This window comes from Canis lupus, chromosome 21 (assembly GCF_011100685.1).
Source record: "Canis lupus familiaris isolate Mischka breed German Shepherd chromosome 21, alternate assembly UU_Cfam_GSD_1.0, whole genome shotgun sequence".
Lineage (NCBI taxonomy): Eukaryota > Metazoa > Chordata > Mammalia > Carnivora > Canidae > Canis > Canis lupus.
The window spans coordinates 37,303,966-37,329,056 of record NC_049242.1 but is presented as its reverse complement, the minus strand read 5'-3'; the positions used below and the strand labels follow the sequence as shown (position 1 = coordinate 37,329,056).

At 44.5% G+C, this 25,091-nt stretch overlaps 1 long non-coding RNA gene across 1 annotated transcript in view; it reads right to left on the bottom strand.

The window, feature by feature from the left end:
* Nucleotides 1-25,091, bottom strand: part of LOC119865013 — a 54,391-nt gene that overhangs the window by 5,768 nt on the left and 23,532 nt on the right. Inside the window, exons 5-6 of the long non-coding RNA XR_005375771.1 lie at nucleotides 16,353-16,449; nucleotides 15,741-15,900 (exon numbers count right to left, since the gene is read on the bottom strand). This is a non-coding gene — a long non-coding RNA (uncharacterized LOC119865013). The remainder of the gene's footprint in view (nucleotides 1-15,740; nucleotides 15,901-16,352; nucleotides 16,450-25,091) is intronic.

Below are 25,091 nucleotides of genomic sequence, written 5' to 3'. Positions count from 1 at the left end.
ACACGATTTCAGGTGCAACAATAAAGAGGGTGTTATAATAAAGATAAAGACAGGAGATAGATTTTGGAGTTACATAAAACTGGCTCAGATCCCCACTCTGCCACTTATACTACCTATTTAATTTTGGTCAAATTTCCTAACCATTTTATGTCTCAGTTTCCTTATCTGTAAAAGGGAAATAATAGTAATACATATTCTCAAGGGTGTTTTTTGAAGATTAAGAGACCTAGCTTATGGAAAGAAAGAATGCCTGGCACATAACCATGGTCCTTCTCCTTTATTCCTTCCTGATGGAAGCATAAGTGTAGCAGAATGTGTACCATTTGACCCACAACACTACAAAATACAATGGTTAGTTTTCTACCTTCCAATAAATGGTCTCATTAATTTTCTGGCAAAGAGAGGAGAGAAAAGCTGGCAACTTACCAGGGCTAATGGAGTCCTTTTTGTAGGACTCCGTGGCTTATTGTTGATGAATGAAACTCTTACCTGCCATTGCTCTGCAGGGCAGCGCAATCCAAATTGGATGCAATTATGAGATTTCACCACCCAGGGGTGTGTGGGAAGTGTTGCTCCCAGAGCAGTGGTTCTCAAACTGGGCTGAGTATTATAATCCCCTGGGGAGTTTTGAAATGATCAGATGCCCAAGCTGCTCCCTGGACATTCTGATGGAGCTGGATTGGAGTGAGGTCCAGGCATCAGTATTTTTTACAGTGATGCTGGCAATCACATATGAGCCCTCTGAGGTCAGAGGTCTGATTCTACACAGCCTCCAGTCTGTGTTCACTGAGGAACTCGTATTTAGGTATTCAGTGTGACTAAGGGAATAATTTTGGTCTACCTGAAGTTCATCAAATGCAGGTTCCCTGCTCTTGTGCCTGCTAGGAGGATGTTACAATCTCCCTTTAAATTGTAGGCTCTGTTTATGCACTTGCTAAAAACTTAAAACTAAGTCTTTAGTACTGCTTTTGTACAGCAGGCTTATCTTTCTATAGGGTATTGCCATTTTATCATTTCATGCATCATGCAGTCTATTTTAGAAAATGATTTTCAAATGTTTTCACTATAAGATAAGTTCTAGAAAAAGTTCAAGCAAGACAAAGTAAATAGAGTGCTTCCCCTCCCCTTACAAATTCCACTCCCTAGTATTAACTAACTTTATTTGGTGTATGCATTTCTAGATTTTTTCCTAAAAGCCATATTTTAATGCTTATAATTAAGGAGTACACATCCTTTATTGCATAAAATATTCCATAATAATTTTCCAGTCTCCCTGACCACTGTTTTAAACATTTGCATAATATTCTAATAAATGTAAGTGCTGTAATTAGCCATTACCAGTGTCAGTGAAGTGGTCATTTATAATTTTTCATGATTATAAATAGTGCTGTGATAAACATCTTCTTGCATATTTTTTCATTTAACATAATTTACTTTGGTTTAATTCCCATAAATGAAATTACTTAGTGAAAGAGTATGAACAAGCTGAAGAAGCAATTTATGATTTAATGATAGGAAAATAAGAAAGACATATAGCCAAACAATGTAGTTGGTTAAATAAATGATAGTTTATCTGTATAATTGAATAATATGAAGCTATTAAAAATTACATTGTAGAATAATATTTAATATCATGGAATGATTTCCACTAGATATTAAGTAACTTAACAAGTTACAAAACTTTCTATGTAATTTGTTTGAAAACATGTTTATAATCAAAATATATCTGAATAGAATTTATGTGGAAATACAAAGACATGGGCAGCCCGGGTGGCTCAGTGGTTTAGTGCCGCCTTCGGCCCAGGGTGTGATCCTGGAGACCTGAAATGGAGTCCCAGGTCGGGCTCCCTGCATGGAGCCTGCTTCTCCCTCTGCCTGTGTCTCTGCCTCTCTCTTTCTCTCTCTGTGTATCTCTCATGAATAAATAAATAAAATCTTAAAAAAAAAAACAAAGGCCCAAGAATAGTCAAGACAATTTCAGAGGAGAATAAAATTGGATGGTGTACCTTACCAAAAATCTGAAAAGAGCAAGATAGTAAATAGTTCAAGCTTTCTAAGTCACCTGGTCTGTCATGACAACTTAACTTTGAACAGAGCCATAGATAATATTCAAATGAATGGGCATGGCTGTGCCAAGACAACTTCATTTGTAAAAGCAGGTGGCTGGCCTTAGTTTGCTCCTCCCTGGGATAGAGAATTAAGAAAGAGAGCTGTGCTGTGTGTGTGTGTGTGTGTGTGTGTGTGTGCATACATGTGCAAACATGTATGAGAGAGAGAGAGAGAGAGAGAGATACAGAGAAGGGGAGAAAGCTGTGGCAAAGGTGGTACTTAAACAGAATGAGAAAGGATTCGTCTTAAAATAAAGGATACAATCCAATTGGCTCTTATATTTTAAAAAATGAGATTTGATTCCTACCTCACATCCTACATAAAAATAAACTCCAGGGATGCCTGGGTAGCTCAGCAGTCGAGCATCTGCCTTTGGCTCAGGGTGTGATCCTGGAGTCCCAGGATCGAGTCCCACATCTGCCTCCCTGCATGGAGCCTGCTTCTCCTTCTGCCTATGTCTCTGCCTTTCTCTCTGGGTCTCTCATGAATAAATAAAATCAATCAATCAATCAATCAATTCCAGCTCAATTATAGACATAAATGTGAAAATTCAAACAATATAACTTCTAGAAAGTAATATAGGAGATACATATATTCATGACCTTACGGTAGAGAAAGATTTCTTAGGTAAGACACAAAATGTACTATTCACTGTGAAGGAAAAGATTGGTACGTCGGGCTATATTAAAAATCTGAACTCCTTTATCAAATGATGTTGGCAACTTATAGTCCAAAAGAAGGTATTAGCAAACATGTTAGTGAAAGGGGGTGCATATCCAAGAACATTAAAAATGACTACAAATCAGTTTTTTAAAAAAGAGAAAATTCAGTACTAAACTAAGTAAGAGTCTCAGACACCTAAGAAATAGAGAATATCCAAATAGTCAATAGATATCAGGAAGATGTTAAACTTCATTAGTTATCAGGGAAGTGCAAATCTAAAACATAAGGATATAATTCTTAGAATATCAAGAGCTAATGAGGATGTGGAGCAACCACTGATATTCCCAAACACTGTTGGGTATATGTACATTGGCACAACCCCTTTACAGAGATCTACTAATGTTGAGCACATCTACATCTGTGAGCCAGCAATTCCGCTCCTCAGTTTATACCCATCAGAAATGCACACATGCATATCAAAAGACATGTACAAAAATGCTCCCAGCTACATTATTCAAAACAGCCTCAAACTGGGACAGCTCAAAGGGCTCCAAATAGAACAGATCAACAAACTGTAGTATATTTATATGATACAGACTATACAGCAATACTGTTCCCATGAATGAATTCTCCTTCACATGATTTGGATGAGCCCCACATTCATAATTTGCATGAAAGAAGCCAGATACTATAAAGATTGCCAACAGGCAAAACCAACTCATGGCGATGTAAGTTGAGGCACTGAGAGAGGGATTGGTAGTTGGAGGCAAGCAATAGAGGGAATTTGAGCCCCTCATAATATTCTGCTTATTGCTCTGCAGGGCCTTTATATGAATTATTCAGTTCATGATAAGTTGTTAAGATTTATGTTTGTAACAGATACGCTTTTCTTGTATGTCTGTATATTTTAATTTTTCCAGGAGCTTATAAAAATGTATCTGAATAGAAACAGAATTAAGACAATTGATACTGTCTAAAATTGATAAACCAAGAGATAAATGTAAAAGCATACTTTTGTCTAGAGCAGCACTGGTTAATACAAGTTTCTGTATGATAGAAATGTTCTATCTCTGTTCTATCCACTGTGGTAGCTTCTAGATACATGTGGCTATTAAGCACTTGAATGTAGCCAGTGAGACTGAGAAGATGAATCTTCATTTGCACTTCATTTTAATTAGTTTTCATTTAAAGAGCTCCATGTGACCAGTGGCAAGTGTACGAAAGAACACTTGATTATAAGCTTTGAGGGCAACCACTATGGGAAGTGGAATCCACCAAAATATATTCTCTCTGGGAAGGGGGACAATATGAGGAGGTTGAGATAGAGCCTAGTTGCTATTTATCATAAACTTTTCTGGACCATTTAATGTACAACTTTCTGTGTGTGTTAATAGATATAAAACTTAATTTTAAAAAAGAAAAAGTTTGAGACGTATATTCAAAAGTGTTTATGGTGGTTGATCTTTGGGTGTTGGGATGTATGGTAATTTTTCTTTTTTTTTTTTTCCTTTTTAAAAAATTATCCTTTTTTTTTACAGTGTTTACCATGAGCACACTTGGAAAAAGAACAAATTAATAAATCAAAAGCAAAAACCAAATATTGATGACAAATCTGAAAATTCTTTAGGGGTTTATCTTTACTCACACTATTAAGGCAATAATGTGTTTAATGAGAATTTATGGCAGGTCATATTTTTCTTCTCAACATTTAATATCTAAACATGCTGGCTAAGCAGAGATTTCACATAAAGCATGCTATGTTTCTGCTGTTCTCTACTTTCTCATAAAGCACACAGATGGGTGGATTTGGGCTGAATCAACCATGTAGAATTTGGTGTGATCCACCTTCAGGATTAATTTGAGCAAGTGTCTCTGGAGGAATGGCTTCATCTTCCTGCTGTATTGCCTTACACTTCAGTATCAAGGTCTTCCAATGGCTAGATGTTGGGTAAACTTTCTAATAAATTCATGGTGAAGACTGCTGTAGGTTCTAAGCTGTGGATCCACCCATCACTGTACTTCCAATATGTCTTCACCCAGGTAGCCAAGCTAGGACCTTGTACTCTGGGATCTCCAAATCTCTCACTATCCTCTGCTCATTCCTGTTTTGTGCACCTTGGCATTTGTACATGTTAGCTTTTGCCTGGAATCTCTTCCTTCCCATTTTTTTCCCTCCTGGTGAATGCTAACCTGCTCATTTAAGACCCATTCCCAATGTCAAGCTCCTCTTAGAACCTTTTACTTTTAGACCTGTTAATCCCAGTGCTGGAAGTCCACAGTCCTAAGTAAAACTTCTCAACCCTCAGCACCAGCTCTAGTCATAGTTCTCGGGTGATAGGTGGATACGTGACATCAGAAGGAACACTCTACCAAGGGTGACTCGTTTATAAGCTAGCCTCTAAACTTTTGCAAAATTTTAATTAGAAAATGGGTGAATTTTATGGCATGTAAATTATATCTCAATAAAACTATTTTTTAAAAAAACAAACCAAACACCTGAAACTAATGCAACATTAATGTGCCAACTATACTTAAAAAAAAAAATTAAACCAAGAATTTTGAAATACTGAGGCTTCTGCTAATGAGAATGGACGTTAAAAGCCTGAGGTCGATCTGGACCCTGAGAAGCTGTGCTGACCATGCCAAAGCCACAGTTCTGATGAGCAGAATCCATGACTGAGCAGAAGGAGGCAGCCAGGAGTGAGGGGGAGAACGAATCAGACATGAGAGAAAAAGGGACATGCCAAGAGACTTAATCTCAGCCCATGGGTTCTCCTTATAGTAACCACCCCCTCCTTTTAAAAGGAATTTGATTTGTAACTACAAGAAGTTGATGATAGTTCCCTGATTACTCAAAACAGAGTTCTCTCTTTTGTGCTATTGAAATTGCAATTTGTATACTCATTTACGAAAAATGTGTTTTCATTGGAAAGAGCTGACTCTGGACTCAGGCAGACCTGGATTTTAACCTTGACTCATCACTTATAACCTCTGCAACCTTGGGCACATGACTTCTTTCTGGGACTTAATTCTCTTATCTACAAAATGGGAATAACCCCGATGGTGAGGATTTATTGAGATGGCGCATGAAACATTGGCGAATGGGTCCAGATCCTAATAGGCGCTCAGTAAATGTCAGCTTTATCCCTTTGTACACCTGTGCTGTGACTGGCTCTCAGAGCCTTCATATATGACCTCCTAGTTCCTCCCTCCCTGGCCTATGAATTGGTGGCAGAAACTGCCTCTTGTTCACTTGAGATGCCACTCTTGACATCCAGCACTTAGCCTGGCAGACAGAAAGTTTTCGCCAAATAGTTTTTTTGTTTAATTTAGTAATAAAATCATAGCATCGCATTGTCCATCTTGGTAGGAACGCCAGATGTAGCAAATAACAACATAGGCAGCCCAGCTAAGTTTGAATTTCAAGAACAACAAATAATTTGCACAGTCGTATGTCCACTGTATATGTACACTAAAAATTATTTGTTGCTTATCTAAAATTCACCCTTCATTGAACTTCCTACATTTCATCTGGCAACCGCACATCCTGACCATTCCCTTCTTGTCCATCCACACCTTCTGTCTATAAGTATCAGGCATTTGGATCTAAAAAAACCCACCTGTTTTCAGAAGCAAAAACAAAAAATGCCTTTTCTAACTATGTGATTCCCATTAATGAATCCTAAGGATAGCAATGATGTATTTTAGAAATCACTGCATGTGGGGACCACACAAAGCAGCCCGTCCTGGGGTAACCCAATAATATGTAAGAGCTCCCCTTTCCTGGGGGATCCCTGGGTGGCTCAGTGGTTTAGCGCCTGCCTTTGGCCCAGGGTGTGGTCCTGGAGTCCCAGGATCAAGTCCCACATCGGGCTCCCTGCATGGAGCCTGCTTCTCCCTCTGCCTGGGTCTCTCCCTCTCTCTGTGTCTCTCATGAATGAATAAATAAAATCTTAAAAAAAAAATAACGATTTTTGAAAAAAAGGAGCTCCCCTTTCCATTCTCAAAAGTGACCCAGGTTGGATGATGAATGATACGGCATCCGGGACACATCAGCCCCTGTTATCCGGGGTGGATGGAGGTAGAGGGAGTTGCTAGCTCATAAGGCAACACACCAAGGCTTCCCTCTCTGCTCAACCCTTCCACATCTTTCTTAGCTCTCAGCACCACGGTGCTCCCCTCTCCAATGCCCTTCCTGCTGGGCCAGTTCCCACCATTTATTGGGTGTTCACTCTTTGCTGAGATCCAAGAAAAACACTTTAGAGGAATCACGTTGCTTCATTTTCACAAAAACTTGGAGGAGTCAACCATCCTCTCCCCACTGCCCAAGGTCAGGTTCAGACCCAAATCTGAGCCGCTACCTGCATTTCTAATGAACCCTGTGCCCCTGATGCTGTGCTTCTGTTTTGTGCCAACACGAATTCAGGTGAGACTGACCCTGTGGGTCATGGGCCCTTGGAAGGTGTGACAGGTGTGGGAGGGAGGGGGCAGAGGGAATATTGGTAATAATTGCCTGCTCTGTGCCACGGCTAGCTCGCAGAGCCTTCGCACGTGACTCCCTCAATCTCTCAGCCGCCTCTGAGGGATGAGCAGCACAGTGATGCCCATTTTATGAATGAAGAGACAAGGGTTCAGCGCTGGGATTGAGCCCAGGCTTTTTGCAATTAGAAGCATAAGTATTTCCTAATGCACTGCATGTGACTCTCCAAATTACGTTGTCTTGGAACACGCCTCCTGAGCAAGGAGGAAATGCCAGGTGAAAATGGAAAGGCTCCTCATAAGGACACTTAGAAGTACCCCCTTCAAGACACCTGTATGTCTGGGAAGCCTCCTGCAAGGGCAGCATATTCAGACTCAAGCTTATCTCTACCAGGAGGGTTTCTCCCCCAACCTAAGACCATCAGGGATTAGCCACTGGTCCACGGGCCCACCGGCTGCTTGGTTTTTCCCCAGCTTTGTAAATATTCAGAACAAGTGGCCCTAATAAGGACAAATGCCATTTAATCTGCACCTGAACTCCTGCCTCACACACCAATGCTTCAGTCGGTCCTGAGGAAAAACAATGATTACACTCCAGCTTCCACTGGCGCAGGCTTCTGAACAGTGTCCATAGCACAACAGTTTATTGGCAATGAGATGGGAGGGAAAAAAATCAATTTTGTTAAAAATAAACAAACTATAATTCTACCTTCCTGACAAAAAGTACATTTCCAAGGCAAATGAATAACGGCATGGCATTTGAGTTCCCAGAAACAATTCCAGAATCATCTTTACAACACATTGCCTAAAAACAAATGTGTCTTGGCATGGCATTCAAGGCCCCCTGCCGTGGGCTCCTGCCAACCTTTCCTCCCTCACTACCTGCCTCTTTCCAGGCATGAACCTTGGCTCTGGCGCTGTTGAGCCATTTCCAGTTCTCTGAACACATACGTTTTCTTGAGCATTCTTCAAGACTCGGGGCAGCCCCCACCATACCCATGTGCTCCTCCAGACGCTCGTTCAATGCTGCCATGGAATCCAGTACATCATCCCCTCAACATTGCACGTACCACGTTCATGAAATGATGTTGCTTTTCTACACTGTCTCAGTCCATTTAGGCTGCTGTAACAAAATACCACAGAGCGGATGACTCACAGCAACAAACACTGATTTCTCACAGTTCTGGAGTCTGGGAAGTCCAAGGTGGTGGCACTGGCAGTTTCCACGTCTGATGAGGACCAGCTTCCTCACGGATGGCTGTCTTTCTGTTATAACCTCACAGGGCAGAAGGAGCCAGGGAGTCTTCTTGAGCCTCTTTTACAAGGGCACTAATTCCATTCAAGGGCCGGCTCCTCCCTTAGGACCTAGTTACTTCCCCAAGGCCCCACCTCCCACCTTGGGCCTTAGGCTTTCAACACAGGAATTTTAAGGAGGCCCAAGTTCAGAGAGAGTATGCACTAAAATTTACGGAGCATTTGCGCTGTTCCAGGAATGATTCTAAGACCTTCTGCATGCATCCTAACAGTCTTGACAGCGCTCTCCTGAAGTAGACATCATTTACAAATATTCCCATTTTACAAATTAGGAAGCCCAGGTACAAAGAAAGCAGGCAAGTTTTTCAAAGTCAACAGCTTATAAGCGGTGGAGCCAGGACTTGAACCCCAGCAGCCTGACTCCAGAGTCTACACCCCCGACGGTCACCCTGCTGTATTTTTCTGTCTCTTCTGGAAAACTGGGGGACCCAGGGCCTGATGCATAGCAAGTGCTTAACGTAGACCGAGGGAACAAATGAATGAAGCCCAGTTCTCGGCTCCCGGCGGCCCAGGCTGCTGATGGGGAGCACCTGCCTATCTAACGCGGCCACCACCCAAGCCAGGCAGCAGTCAGCGGCTCCCGCGCCCCGACCCCCCCCCCCACCCCCCCCCCCCGACCCCCGCAGCCCCGGGGTGGGCGCAGGTGCCCCTGATCTTTAAAAGAACGTCCGCTTCCGCTGGAACAGGTAAATGGCTTCGGGGAATGACAGGTTACTCCTCTGACTCTGAAGATAGAAAGTGTGCCTTCTGCCCAGAGTGAGTTAGTTGGAAAAAACTGATTTCACGCTTTGCTGAGTCTGATTGCCCTTGAACGCCGCAGCGCGTTGTCTGGCCGCCCGCGCCGGGGAGCGGGGGAGCGGGGGAGCGGGGGCTGCGGGGGCTGCGGGGCGGGGCCGGGCCGGGGGCCCTGGGGGGGCACATCCCAGATCTGCAGGCTTCGCTGCGGGGCCTGTGGGACCGGGCCGGGCCCTGGGGGGGCGAGGGGGGACATCCCACATCTGCAGGCTTCGCTGCGGGGACTGCAGGGCAGGGGCGCCGGAGGCCCTCGGGTGGGGGGCACATCCCAGATCTGCAGCTTTCGCTGCGGGAACTTCAGGGCCAGGCCGGGGGCCCCCGGGGGGGGGGGGGGCGCACATCCCGGACCTGCAGCCTTCACTGCGGGGACTGCGGGGCGGGGGCGCCGGGGACCCTCGGGTTGGGGGGAGGCACATCCCAGATCTGCAGCCTTCGCCGCCCCGGGGGCTCCGTCACAGCACAGCCATCCGGTGGGCAGCTTTTCTGGCCATAGCACTACTTTCTTGCCCTCCACTACCTCCCCCCCCCACTCATTTGTTCCCGTTTTTTGTCTCCAGGGGCCGCAGCCCTGTTTTCCCAGCTGCCTACCTTAAGGACTTTCACCCTTGCTTGTTCCACAGGCTTCTCAGCCTTAAAGGTGCCTGAAAGAGACCTTTCCACCCCAAACCTGCTTTGCTTGTTTCATCAAGGTCACCTCTGGGCAGCCAGCACCCCCCTAAGCCTAAAGTCACCTAGACTCCGCCCCCCCCCCCCCCTATGGATTTCCTGGTCCTCCAGCCTCCCCTTGACATTGACATTCTAATATTAGAGGATGATCCCAGGTTCCCTGCCGCCAGCCCAGCTGCACGGGTGGCATGGGACCCCTCACGGAACAAACGGCCTCGCTGCCTGGAACCTTCCAAAGAACCACTACCAGCCCCCTCTAGAGAGCAAGTGTGACACAGGGCCCAGGCCTACTGTGGTTTCTGGCCTGGGCTCTGGGCTTGTGTGGTTAAGGGCAGGGAGGCAAGACAATGAAATCAAATCCAGACAGCCTAATGGTCAACCCAGGGGTTGAGCTATGTAGAGAAATCCTCCAGAAGGTAAGGAGGAGGAAGCTGGGAAAGCAGATGGAGGAGGAAAAACAAACGAACAAAACCTAGCGCCCCTGAGGGGTGGGGAAAGAAGTCCCTCTGACAAAGGAATGAATTTTTGTGTGTTAAAGGGGAAAGTGTTATTGCAGAGCTTCTTGGAGAGCCTTTGGATGAAATTGGTGAAAGATGGCAAAGCTCAGCAGAGCTTCTTCATGAGCTTTAGATATGCAAGGAGTCCAGGGTTTGTGAGCAGAGGGTGGAGGCTCAAGTGTCCCGGGCATGAAATTAGTGGGAATTTGGTGGTTTGGGTGGGGACCTGGCAGCACAGGACGGGATGAGAAAGTTCTCCAGGCTGGGAGCAGAGATGAACTCCGCCAGCAAGACGCTTCCCAGGGCATGCAACTCCTTAGTTCTCTAGGTGTCAACAAGGAAGACCTCATCAGGGATCCCTGGGTGGCGCAGCGGTTTGGCGCCTGCCTTTGGCCCAGGGCGCGATCCTGGAGACCCGGGATCGAATCCCACGTCGGGCTCCCGGTGCAGGGAGCCTGCTTCTCCCTCTACCTATGTCTCTGCCTCTCTCTCTCTCTCACTGTGTGCTTATCATAAATAAAATAAAATTAAATTAAAAAAAAAAAAACCTCATCATAGGTTATGATCTCCAGTGTGGGAGATCAAATCTCCCTGCTACCCCCAAACCTCCAGAACATCTACTCTCTAAGAGGCCTTAGTAGCTCCTGTAAGTATTCATAGTAACCCAGGGAGCCATGAAGGCTACCAGGTGATGCATGAAATGGAGCGAGGACAGGACCGAGGAGGTAAGTTACAGAGTGGGGATCAAGAATCCAGGGAAGGTGGAAAGTGGAGATGATAGTGGATGCTGTGCTCCTCCTCCCCACCGATGGGGCAGGATGGGACTCATTTGTACCCTTTGAAAGATGGAAATGGCCCAGCAGATGCCCTGGGCCCTGGGGATGCCCAGGTGGCTGACATCTACATTAGATTACTGACCAGAATAGGAAGGTTTGAAGCAGGAAGAACTAACGGGAATGTAGGTTGGTGGATTTTTTTTTTAATGTATTTATGATAGTCACAGAGAGAGAGAGAGAGGCAGAGACACAGGCAGAGGGAGAAGCAGGCTCCATGCACTGGGAGCCCGATGTGGGATTCGATCCCGGGTCTCCAGAATCGCGCCCTGGGCCAAAGGCAGGCGCCAAACCGCTGCGCCACCCAGGGATCCCTATTTTTTTTTAATTAGGCATCTGTGGCTAGAGGAGGGACCAGGTCAGGAGCTGTCACTGGCACTCACTGGCCTGCAAAATAGGGAAGAAAGCAGGCTCAGTCAGTGAACTGAACCAACCCTGTGAGGTTATAGATTTGCACTGGAGATTAAGTGAGGAAGACAGCTCTGTGTCTCGGCCATAAAGGTGGGACCAAGAGGGTTCATCCAGGATGAACTGGGGTGCCCAAGGTGGGAGGGGTGGGGAGAGACGTGGTGGGAATGTACAACCAGCTTCTCTGCATCTGGTCTTGGGGCTAAGCCAGCTTGCATTTCACTTTGCTCCCATCCAGCTGATGGAGTAAACACCTGGCTGTGCTCAGTAGCCCTGGGACCCTCCCCCCAGCCCCAGGCCCTTCAGCAGAGCCACATTCCTGGCAATTGCTGATGGTGGAAGCCCAGGTAACAATGCCCCTCACTCCCTCCCTTCAGTTAGCTCCAAAATTCTGTAAATTTTACTTCCTGAATAGTTCATGACCCCTTTTTCCCTCCTAATGCTCCTTCATTTGCTTACTCCTCCTCAGCCTGATGTCACAGGGCTTGATACAACATCCCTTCCTTGGGTTAGATCTCCGTCTTCCCTTCCAGGCTTGGGCACAAGCCAACAGGTGCACCATCAATGCTTCTTAAGTGAATAGTTTCCCATCAAGAGCCAAACCCTTGTACTCCACACCCCTCACTGCACACGCACACACACACAAACACACACAAGTATTTCCTAATTCCTAAGGTAATTCTTTTTCCTTCCAGAAGCATGTGCCCTCCAATTCCACACCTATGTTTGAGTGTACAAGTAAAATGTACCAACATGGGAGAACTGAAAGATCTACAATATGTTGGGGAGATCTCACAAGTGCTATTAGCTTACTCCAAAGCTTTGCATGGATTGAGGAACCAGAAAGCCATCCTACTCTACCACAGTGGATGGCATAGCTACCTTTAAATCTGTAACTTGTCCCTTCCAGGAGCTGCTGAGGAGCCATGTCCCTTTTTGTCTTCTCTTCTCCATCATCTTCCTCTCTTCCTGCCCTTCTATCCCCTCCCCCACCATCAATTCATCCTTTGTTGGTATTTGTTATGATGTCAGGCACTGTAGTAGGTTCTGTGAGTAACTTACCTCAGTTGTCCTCACCGCTACCCTCTGAGATGGGTACCAGTGCCCCCATTTTATGTAAGAGTTGTTCAAGGACCCGAGAGAGCAGTACTCCTCTTTGGTTGCAAAGCTCCTGCTCTTATTATTTAAATTTAAAATAATTTAAGCATCTGATGGTCCTTAACAAACTGCTCTTTGATTCTGTATCTGCCTCCACTGCTACAGTATTAGCTGGGAGAACAGGGACCTAGTCTGATTCATCTGTGTAACCTTCGCAATGCCTTATTCAGAGCCTGGGACACTAGGGACATTCAGTTGGTGTTTCTGAGTCAATGTTGACAGCAGAGTATAGAGTATGGGATCCATGGTCACATGGTTCTAAGTCTGATTCTACTTCATCATGTCCAGCTCTGTGCCCTTGACAAAGAAGCTCACCCTTCTGAGCTCTAGCTTTCAAAATGATGAGAATAATAGTACGCACTCAATATTACATGAGAAATGCACATAAAGGGATCAGCATACTGTCATAGTAGAGTGAGTGCTAAATAGATGTTGGCCATTAGTAGTGGTGGTGGTGATGTTGGTAGTGGTAAGTGATCCTTCCTGTCTCTGACCCTTTAAGACCATCCAACACAGCTACCCAAACCTCCCAGGCCTGCTGGGCCCTTTGGGCCTTCTGATTATTCCCACCCTGCTCTACCCTGACTGCATTCCCCAGTCATAATCTCTGATGTCTGCATCCAGTCTTCTGATTCCAATCTTGCCTCACCCACATGGATTTTGTGTTTTATTTCTGGTGTTTGACTTGTGGATGCCCCTGCATGGTCTTGGGCTTGGGTCCTTTCGGTTCTTCCCAGAGCCTGGGGTCTGACCCTGCCCTGGCTCCAACCAAAGGCCACAGAATGCCCTAACTCTTCCCATTTCCGATCTATATTTCTCCTACCAAGAAAGAGAAAGAAGGAAGGTATAAGAATAGGTGGGATGCAAGGAGGAAAAAGGGAGAAAAACAAGGAAGAAGAGCCTCAGTTAGCCTCTCCTAACTCCTCTCTGGGCTTTTTCACTCATGCTTGAACTGGTATTGCTGCTTCTGACCTTATTTTCATCCAGTTCATCATCCCTATGGTCACTGCAATAACAACAACAACCAGCAGGTATTAATCATGTGTTACAAACATGACAAATACAATTCAAAGCACTTCAGATGCATTAATTCATTTAACCCTCACTGCCAACATATAAAGGAAGCACTAATAGCAGCCTCATTTTAAAGATGAAGAAGCTGACATGCCCACTTGTCCACTTGCTTGAATACCTTGACCAAGGGTGCAGCACCAGTAAAGTAGCAGAGCCAAGATTCCCATCAGAACAGTCACTCAAAGGGTACCCAAGGGGGCTCAGTCAGTTAAGTGTTTGACTCTTGATTTCAGCTCAGGTCATGATCTCAGGGTCATAACATCAAGCCCCGCTTCAGGCTCTGCACTGAGCCTGAGGTGGAACCTACTTAAGGTTCTCTCTTCCTCTCCTTCTGCCCCTCCTACTGCCTCCCCACCCCCCGCTCAAGCATGTGCTCACCCTCTCTCTCTCTCTCAAAAAAAAAAAAGGTCACTCAAGATGCACTAAGTTGCTGTCATTGTATGAGGCTGTGAACACATGCTTCAAAAGAGGTGTAGGCAGATTTTGAGGCAACATAGTCGGGTTTGGTTACTCCCTGGGCCTGGGTTTTGGATAGGATCAATATTTGTGCAAATGTGTCCCCTACTCCCCTGCACAAATTTTTCCCTAAAGGGCAGCCAAAATTTGAGAGGCCCTTGAGCTAGGAGAGACTCTAAAGGCCCCACTATCTTCCCCAGCCTGATACACACATGGAACAGTGGATTCCTGCAGATCAGAGAGTCTTGTCCATCATTAGACCTCCCTGACTCTCTTAGCTAGCACAGTGCCTGACCCAGGGCATGTTTTGCACCGTGGTGGTGTTCATATTGATCTCTCCAGGTTGTACTGAAAGTTTCATGAAACAGTATTTCACAAATGTCTTATAAGATGTTAGGTGTTTTTCAAATAAAAGTCATTATTATTAGTAGTAGCAGTATTGTCTCTAAAAGAATTCCAACTATCTGGGAGGTTACTGAAAATTTTTCATACCATTGGACAAGTGAAGGAGGCACAGCCATACAGAATTTCTTTCAAAGGAATTCAACTATTTCAATTCAAGGTTTGGAGACCTCTGTATAGGCTAATTTCTGTTCTTCTTGCAGATTTGTGGAGAAAGAGAAGCCTGGGCAACCCATCTTTGTCACACACCCCCAGTACCTGTTGGTGGCAGGGCCACCAAGAGCCCACCACCCTCTGGAGCGGGTGCTCATTCCTTGACTTTGGTTGATAAACAAACCTGGGAGACTGAGTAGCCAGTATGGGTGTTTGTATAGAGCCATTGAGGAAACATTCCCAGCCCAGAGCACACAGCTGGGGAGGCTCCCAGAACAATCAGGACCCCTGGGAAAAGGCAGGGCTTAGTCCAGCAAACATGGCCCCAGCCTGGGCTTGACCTTTGGATGCCACGTGTCACCTTCGGTGGGAAAATAAATAGTCCCCTTGTCTGGAATGTGCACCCCTCGTCTTGTGAAACATGGGAAACAGGCAGCAATTGTGTGAGAGGAAAAGCCTGTCTGCAAGCTGTCCTCGGAACATGAGGACAGGTCCTGCCTCCCGCCAGCGGGTCAATACTGCTATTGTCTCCCTTCGTGGGCAGTGCTTGTCACTCAGGCTCCCAAGATTCAGGCTCTGGGTTTCAGGGGCCAGGGCTGCTGGCCACACAGTTTTGTAAGGAGTGGGAGAGGGTGGGCTAAGGGACACACACTTTGCTTTGGTTAGGGGAAGCTTGGTGCTGCTTGGTGACCGTGGATGGGGGAAAGCCCAGGTCAGGAGGTGCAGTGCTCACCTTTAGATCGGGGGTGCTGAGGCTTGTGGCCCGGAGCCCTCAGAGGTGTAGAGAAAAGACGGAGTCTTGGAGTCTCGAGGTGGGAATGATTTTGCTAGGCTGGCACTCAGTGAGGACCATGGCGCTCTCACCAGTCAACTGCGCTCCTAAACCTCTAGGTCTGTAAGAGGAAGCAAACAGCTCTCATCTTCAGAACTAAATTTAATTAACTGAAAATGACTTCCAGGGGCCATTATATTGCAAAGTATTCTGACGCTGGGTTCAAGCTCAGTGGGAAAGAGTGGCACATTGCTTAATAATACCTGCCATAAGTTCCAGTGGTGAAGGGTTGGAGCTGTCAGAAGGTACGCCCCTCTTTGCCATCCCTGGCCCCAATTCCATGCATGGCTGTCAGGGTCTCTCTCTTCCCCAGACTGCACCCACCCCAACTGTCCACCTTTGTCCACCTCTGTCCCCACCAGTGAAAATATATTCTGTTCAAGTCAGAAACCTGGATCTGATCATGAGCTTCTCCTTTCCATTTCCCTCCTAATATGGGCAGTTCTACTTTCTCAAGTTCTTTTGAATCACCCCCTACCCCATCACGTGCCTTTGTCTTAGCTCATCCCTCACCTCAGGGAGTGCAGAGCCCTTCCAACAGGTGTGTCGGACTTGGATAGCTTCCCATCCAGTACATCGTCCACCCATCACATCCACCATAGGAGTGATCCTGAGGAAAAGCTCATGTCAAGAATTACAGGTGACAAGACTTCAACCCAGAGAGGGGAAGCTCTTCAAATGGTGGAAGAGCTGTCTGAGATTGTTGCAGGCCAATTGTAATTCCTTGCACTCCCAGTGCCTAAAATCTGAGCTAGCTCCGAGTTCTCTCGCTCCCTGCACTGTTCTCTCTCTCTCTCTCTCTCTCTCTTTCCCCTCTCCCACTCTCCCCACTCCCCAGTTGCCTTGTTAACTGACCACCTGAATGCCTTCCAAAGCATCCTTACTCAAGTATGTGCATTAACCAGTTCAAAGATCTTCATTCTTCAACCTCTGAAGTCTAGGAAAACTAAGAATTTTCTCCTGTTCTTTCAGTTGCTTCCTTGTCTATTCAGGGTGTTTTGCTCCTGTCTCCAGAGAAGTTAGGTGCCCAGAGGAAAGTTTGAGGCAAAATATGGATGACTACTGGCCAATGAGTGGGAAGCAAGACACGGCAGCTCATAGGGCTCAGGCAATTCTTAGAGAGCCAGCTCTCAGCAGAGGGTCTGCCCTGACTAGGGGGGGGGCAGTTGTAATTGGTTTCAGCCAACTACAGGGAGATGATTTATTCCCTGGAGCGGTATGATGGGCTTCATAATCACGGAAGAGGAACACAGAATTATGTAATAAACCCAGCAGATGCCCTTGCCCTGGAGGAAGGAAAGCTTAGTGACTCAGATATTAAACCATCACAGCATGACTGGACAGGTCAAATGAAGATAACCCTTGCATAGGGCCAGGTTCCCAGATTCTGGGGAAGGCTTGAGCCACCTACTGGTGAAGGAGAAATAAGACAGCCTCCGGAGAGCCCTGAAGGGAGAGAGCCAGGAAGCCAAGGTACTGCTTTTAATCACAAAATCTAAGATGTTGGTTTTTATTTTAATTAGTAAGTATGAGACATTATGCCTGTGTGTTGCACATGGCAGGAAAGGTAACAACTATTCCAGGGTTTCCGACAGACATCTGTTTTTATCGTTTTGCTGGCATCTCCAGAAGCATCCTAAGGTCGTGGGAGAGGGAGAAAATACAGACAATAGGAAAGATGCTTACCAAGGGTGATCTACCTGGAATGGTGTGGGGAAATATTGGAAGTATTGGTATTTATTGGAATGCAACTGTCAGTGCTTTTTCTAGATAAAAGTTGAGTGGATATTTTTTATAATTAAAAATTAACATTTAAACTGCAGAAATAACTTTCTCTCCTTTTTAAAAGAGGAAATTCTTTTAGCATTTTTCAGAGAGGCCTTCCCTGTCCCTAGAGACTAGATTAGATGTTCTATTATGCAAACTCATTGCCTCCTGTACTTTCCCTTTCAAGCACTTCTCATAATTTTTAATCACACATCTGTATGTTTCCTCATGTATTTAATATCTATTTCCCTACTAGACTATAAATCCTAGGAGTACAGAACCAGATTATGTTTTTTCTTTTGCTTTATCCTCAGCACCTAGCACTTGCCTGGGACATAATCTAAACTCACAGGGGCTGATAATGATGGGCTATACGGTGAATAGGGAAGAAGATGAGGACACGAGAGAGTTAATAAAGAGTGAAAAATGGTAGAGTCTCTGGACTGGAGGTCTAAATGAGGATGGAGAATCTTACAGTGTAAGTTCTAGAAGGTTGACCAGTGGTTGTAGGAAGAATGGAATTGGGATTTTAAGAGGAGGTGTAGCTACTGGTGATGACAAGACTTAGACTAGGGTTTCACACAGGAGTTGATACTTAAGGTGGGTTGGAGAAATTCATGACAAGTGAGGAGCTGTCCTCACCTCCTCAGTGTCTGAGGCCAGCTGTAGACTGTGTCTTCTCCATAGGTGCTGCCATTAACAAAATGACTGTTAATGGCAGGAATGATATGCAGAGCTGAAGCCCACAGTGAATGCTGGGGAGACAGAGAAGTTGGTGGATGACAACAGGAAGGAGAGAGAGCAGTGGCATAGTCCAATGACATATGCTCTCTCCATCTGTTTTTGTTTTATTTTTTTTTGTTTAAGATTTTATTGATTATTTATTCATGAGAGACACACAGAGAAAGGCAGAGACACAGGCAGAAGGAGAAGCAGGCTCCATGCAGGGCGTCTGATGTGGAACTTGATCCCAGCACCCCGGGATCACACCCTGAGCTGAAGGCAGATGCTCAACCACTGAGCCACCCAGGTGTCCCTCTCCTTCTGTTTCTTTAAACAAATATTTACTAAGTGCCTACTATATATGAAGCCTAATTCATGCTATGAGTGATACAAATAAGAGTGAAATATTGTCCCTCCGTCGAGGAGCTTGTAATTTACTGCCTATAAATGTAAGTAACATTGAAAGGCATGTATTGATTCAAGTGTTATTGATGATCTTAATGTGTGTCAAGCATAATGCTAGGCCTTTAAGGATATGAAGACTCATGAATCTTGCTTTCAAGGAGTTTAGTGTATGGGGGAGACACAAATAGCAGCATAGAAAATTATAACCCAAATGGAAAAATGCTAATACTGAGGTTTACCCATAATGTCAGGAGGGCTATGAGGAAGTTTCTTAATCTAGACTAAGGAAAGGGAATTAGAGAAAATTTCTAGCAAGACAATATGTCTGATTTCAATGTTGAAGAAAGAGTAAGAGGAAGTGGAGAGGCAGACTGGAGATTGTTCTAGAGAGAGGAAATCATGAGTGCAGTGTCTGATGATGAATGAAAGGATGGCACATTCTGAGACCTGCAAGAAGTTCCGTGTGATGGGAGCTTAAGGGGAGAGATGGGCAGTGACAGAAAATGAACCTGGAACGCAAGCAGGTGCTGGATCATAAAGATTTTTATGACAGGCTAGAACTTTGAACTTCATCCTTAAGACTACTAGGAAACCATGGAGTTGAGTAATGAATGACATGGTTTCTCTGGATCATTAGCAAATGATGAGGTAAAGAAACCCTGATTCAAACAAGCTTAAGCAAAAACACAAATTTATTGATCACATAACTAAAAAGTGTAAGAGTAAATGTGGCTTCCATCAAAACCTGACATGGGCTTCCTACTCCATCTTTTGGTTCTGCTTTCTTAAGTGTTTCATTCTCTAGCTCTTTGAGGCAGCAGTTCTGAGCATATGTTTATCCACAGTTAAATCTAGTAGAACCAGAGCTTTCCTTCTGGGCAGTTCTCACTCAAGCAAGACCCATGAACTCTTTCCACTTAGACCGGTTTGGTCACATGCCCTCTCTGAACCAATCACTGTGGCAGGAGCTCAGTGCACTGACTGGCCAGGCTGCTCTCATGTTTCACCCCCTTGAAGCCAAACCAGGGCCCCTAGAAGGGATGAGGGAAGGGGGTTCCCCCACATAAGTATATTGTCACCACAGTAAGGATGAATGGATGTTGAGCAGGTAAGAACAACAAATGTGTGCTCTAGTTTTAAGGAGGATCACTCTTGGTGACTGTGTAGAAAATTTGGCAGGAAGTCTAGAGGCAAGGGTGTCAGTACCATCAGAGAAGACTCGAGGAGGAGCTGAACAAGGCAATGGAAATATGAGACGTACTTAGGCAAAAGCAATAGAATTTGAAGGATGGCTGCGAGTCAAGGGGAAGTGAGGAGTCAAGGTGAATCCCAGGTTTCTCGCTTAGACAACTAAGTAACGTCATTCAACAGAGATAGAAACTCTTGGAAGAGGAGCAGTTTGGATGGTAGTAGAGATTAGTAAGTTCAGCTTTGGCATCATGAGTTTAAAGTGCCTGTGATACTCTCAAGTGGAGGGTTCCAGGACACACTTAAATATAAGGGTCCAGAACTCGGGAAAGAACTCTGAGCCAGAAACATGGATTGGAGAGTCAGGTTATAGATGAGGACTGACTCCACGGAGGGAAAGTTAGACAAGCCAGGAAAAGTGTGTAAAGAAGAGTCCCAAGCACCCCAAAACTTAAGGGGCAGGGAGAAGAAAATGAACTTAACAAAGATGACTTGGAAGAAATTACCAGAGAGCTATGTTGTAAACCAGAATAGAGCATCATCAAGGAGGACAAGAATGAGGCAGCAGTGGGTGGAAGCAGCTGTGTGGGGGAAAAGGAGGCCCACTTTCCACCTCACACCTCAGGAGAACAGGCTAGTAATGCTCTGGAGGAGCACAGCAAAGCAGCACCTTCAAGGACTGTCCTGTCTTACAGTTAAGATAAAAAGGTGAAGGGAATAAATAATGAGGATGGAATGTTTATTCTGGGACGGGGCAAGGGGGCTTCTAGGAGACAGGGTAGATACATTTTGAGGGAACAGGATGGGGTATTGGAAGAAAAAGCCCCAGAGGAGGATTGGAGACTGCAGGGGTTTGAATTTAGGAGCACAACCAAGGTTGATAGGGATCTGGATGTGGTCGGGATAGGTGATCTCAAGGCTCTAAATAAAATGCTGCAAAAAGTTGCTTCAAGTGCTGGTGTAGCCTGGTGGTATATAAATGAGATAATATCACTCCTCTGAAGCAGCCATCCAACGGCATCCCATTGTCCTTGGAATATAATGCAAGATCTCACCCTAGCCTTCAGGACCCCACCTGGTCCGACCACCTCTCTAACTTCCTACCTAGGTACTCCCCCACCCTGTTCCATCTACAAGCACGCAGGCTCTTTCTGTGCCTGGAAAGTCCCACGCTTGTTCCCATCTCAGGGTTTTTGCACCTGCTGTTCCTTCTGTCTACAACCCTCTCCCCTTCCTCAAATCTTGTTTGTTCAGTTCATTTAGGCTTCAGTTCTAGTATCACCTCCTCAGAGAGACCTCTCTCCTCCTGCCTCCACAAGTCACCCTCTTTCTGCTTACCGGCTTTGTTTCTTTCAGAGAATTTATGATTCTCTGAGATGCTTTCCTTTACTTAATTTCTCTTCCTTTCCACCAAAGTGTAAGATCCAAGAGGTCATAGACCTTTTCTTATCTTTGTGCACCTGTTACCTGGAGCATCGTGAACAGAATCTGGCACAAAGTAGGTGCTCCATAAATATTTACTGACTAAATAACTGACTGAATAAATGAATATTTAAAGCTGCAACCTCCTCTGTAGGCTCTGCATAGAACTGGGGCCAGATTCCTTTGAGTTTTTAGGAAGAGACACATTGACATATTTTGAAATGAGAAGTTACTCAAGGTTCTTCAAACAAGACATATTTCTCTGATGTAAATTATTCTGAATATCATATAGCATTCCAGAAGAGCAAAGTTTGCTGATGAGAGAAAGAAACAAAATCTACTTAAGTAAAATATGGCCAACAGGCCCATGTTTGGCCCATGGCAAAATGGTCCACCCATAAATAGTTTTTCATAAGGAGCTATTGCACAAAACAAAAAGCCACCTACTCTTACCTGAAATATTTTTGGAATTTTAATTTTAAATGGAAATTTCAGAGTGCCACATTCTCCAGCACTGTTGAGGCTTAATGAGATGACTATGCTTGGCAGAGACTGTCAGAGTCCATATCCTGACTATATTTTTGTTGTAAAACTGTATTTCCTAAAATAAAACTTGTTTAGGGGAGGATAGTGCAGTGAGATCTCCTGAGTAAGACTTGCCAGAAAATTGAGAATGTGAGAAGGGCTAGGGCCATGAACCAGAAGGGGGCATTCACATTTTCTAAGTGCTTTCCAGAAAAGGCTAATTCCCTTAACTAGAACAGAACAACAAAAGCTAGGTGGGTACGGGGCAGGGTAGTATTGTGTCAAAATAAATCTGCTCACGTAGGTATTTAATTTAAACAGGCTTCTTCTTTACTGTTGACTTCCATGCATTCGGACATGTTCCTAGGCTTTGAGGTGACCTATCGTATCCATTCTTTTGACCTGAACACTTCCCAAGAAATAGCTACTAACATGGGTCTTGGTATCGATGGTAGTTGTATGATTTTTTTGATGATAAACTTGGCTTTGACATATTGGAGCATCAGGACTGAATAGTGGTTTATGGAAGTGATAAAACATGGGTCACTATACACAGAAAAAGGATAGTAAACAGCAAAGACATAGCTTTGATGTTTTGTCACCTTGAAGGGCACAGGCTTAAATGCTTGAGTAGAAATGTGGGAAGGGCTGGGATTTTAAGAAGATTTCATGCTAGCTAAGCCAACCCACCTGACAGAAGCTTTCAAGCCGGCCTCTGCTCCCTTTAATTCATTTGGCTAGAAGCCATCTCTAACACAAGCATTTCCTTATCTAAGGTCTGGAGTCATTTTTTGCTTTCTATTTTGGTTTGAGGCTTAACACTGCTTCTCTTTTGATTAGTGCAAATTTAGCTAGAAAAGATCATTTTCCTTTGCCTTCATGTAATTCTAGAACCAAGAAGTTCAGAGAGGCAGGGTAAAGCACCAGCTTGGTGTTACAAAATATAAATTACAAGTATAAGTTACACATATAAATTACAGTACATCCGTGGAAGCTATCTTGTAATGTTTTTTGTTACACAGAAGGATTTCCTCAAAATTCTTTTGAATGGCCCATAGTTCTTTTGGGTATTAACTGGTAGCGGTAGGCCGGAAGTACACCCACGAACAAGCCACCGAAGTTCTGGAAGGAGGAGTTATGAGCGGACTAGACATCCAGTCGCTCATGTGACTTGAATGTTGTGTCTAGGAAGAAAGACTTGACTTCCTTCCGCTGCTGATACTTCGGACAGACCCTCTCTGAAGGGTCTACAAAGCCATGTGCACGGCTCTCTCATGGCCACACTATGGGCAGAAAATAAGAGGCTTCTCTAATGCAAGCTAGAATATAAAATGCCGTAAGAGTGGATCAAAAATGTATTTGGTTATAAAGAAGGAAAATGTAATGAATGATTGGGAGAGGGGGCAGTCAGGAAAGACTTCAAGGGCCTTCATGAATGGAAAATCCACCCCTGAGGCCAGAGACAATGACCCAAGGCATTGGGTCAGATGGTTCCTGTGTCAGGGCACCAGGCAGGGTGAACCGACCAAGACACTTTAGGGTAAATCAGGCAGCAGGGTATGGAATGGTGGCCAATGGCATGGCAGGTACTTGGAGAGTTCCTAGGACTGATTCTTCATTTGATTCCCTCTTTGCAGAGGGAATAAACTGCAGCTGAAGACTTCTTTGTCCTCACGGACTTCAGAATCAGTGAAATCTCTGTGTTTAAACTCTTACCGTCTATGTGACTTCAAAGAAATTATATAACTGCTCAATGCTGCATTTCTCCAGCTGCAGAGAGAGTATAAGGATACCTTTAAGCAGCAGTGCAAAGAAGAAATGAAGTTGGTGGTTAGAGCTGATCAGCCCAAGGCCTGGCACACAGTAGGTGCGAAACAGTTTCCTTCTGCTTTAGAAGGAAGAGCACAGTAGAGTGGCTTATGGAAGTCAGATGTCAAGATGTACTTTGTCCTGAATAACAAATAAAGCGCATTTAAGCAACTTTTGGTGGGTATCCCATATGCACACCCAGGAGTTTTTCAGTTACTGCTTAGTCATGAGGGAGCTTATTTAAGCTGTACATCTTGGGTACCCGAAAAAGTCCTTTGGTGCACGTGGTTTAAGTCTCTCTACTCAACAATACCAGTTTAATTTTTGGTACTTCAGTAGGAAAAAAAGAAAAGACTACGGCAGCCAAAGAGGAAATGCAGATGGAGTTTTCTTTTTTTATATATGACTTAAAATCATATCGCCGATCCTGAAGGTACAAAAGGTGACGGAGAAGTCAAAAGCACAATTCGTGAAAAATTGATATATCACGTGATGGAAAGCATCGCTGCTATTGACCACCCCCCCCCCAAAAAAAAAAAAACAGAAAAAAATGTGAACTCGATGTTTGAAAATAGCTTATACTCAAGATCTGATTATGTTACGAGAAAAGGGAAGTAGTACATAATTATACAGATAAAGAGGAGTAGAAATGTAAACATTTGTGTTTCTTAATGTGGTGTCTGCTTTCCCTGAGCTGTTTGTAAATTGATGGTATTTTATAATTGAAGGGGTCGTAGAATCTGAGAAACCTGATATTTTCTGGTGTGGGTCCAGAACCCCCTTCTTTGTCACTCCTGCCTCTGTCCTGTTCAGTGACCCCATGCTGATTCTACTCACTTTCAAGGACGCCAGCCACACCCTGGTACCACACAGTCAATCCACTGCTTGCTGGATCAGTATTGGATTGAGGAGGAAAAATAATAATTTCTGTGTTAATTATAACTAGAGTGAGTTTTCCCCCATTACTTTGAAGCCCTTTTTTGCTTATATTTACTTTCTATGTCCTGCTTTCATATGTCTTCTGTAGAACGTGTAAATATGTACCCCATATTTACAAAAATATGGTTCGCCTCAGATATTTTCTCAGAAGTTCTGTGTATACATAATGAATTTCCTGTTTTATTTAGAAAATAATGTAAAAGCTTGTTTTTAAGCTTTGTACATTCATCTACATCTGCATGATTTTCTTTGTATTTATAATGCAACTGTTTTGATTTTAGATATAGTACATATGTATATACCGTGTATATAGAAATATACATTATATGTGAATCTGTAGCTACTTGATTTATAAATGAAGGGCTTTATCTCATTCATTCTGTATATCTAGCACCTGGTAGGATGCATGCCTGTATAATGAGAATCCTGGTAAATATTTGCTTATTATGGGTGAAAAACATGAATTCATTTCCA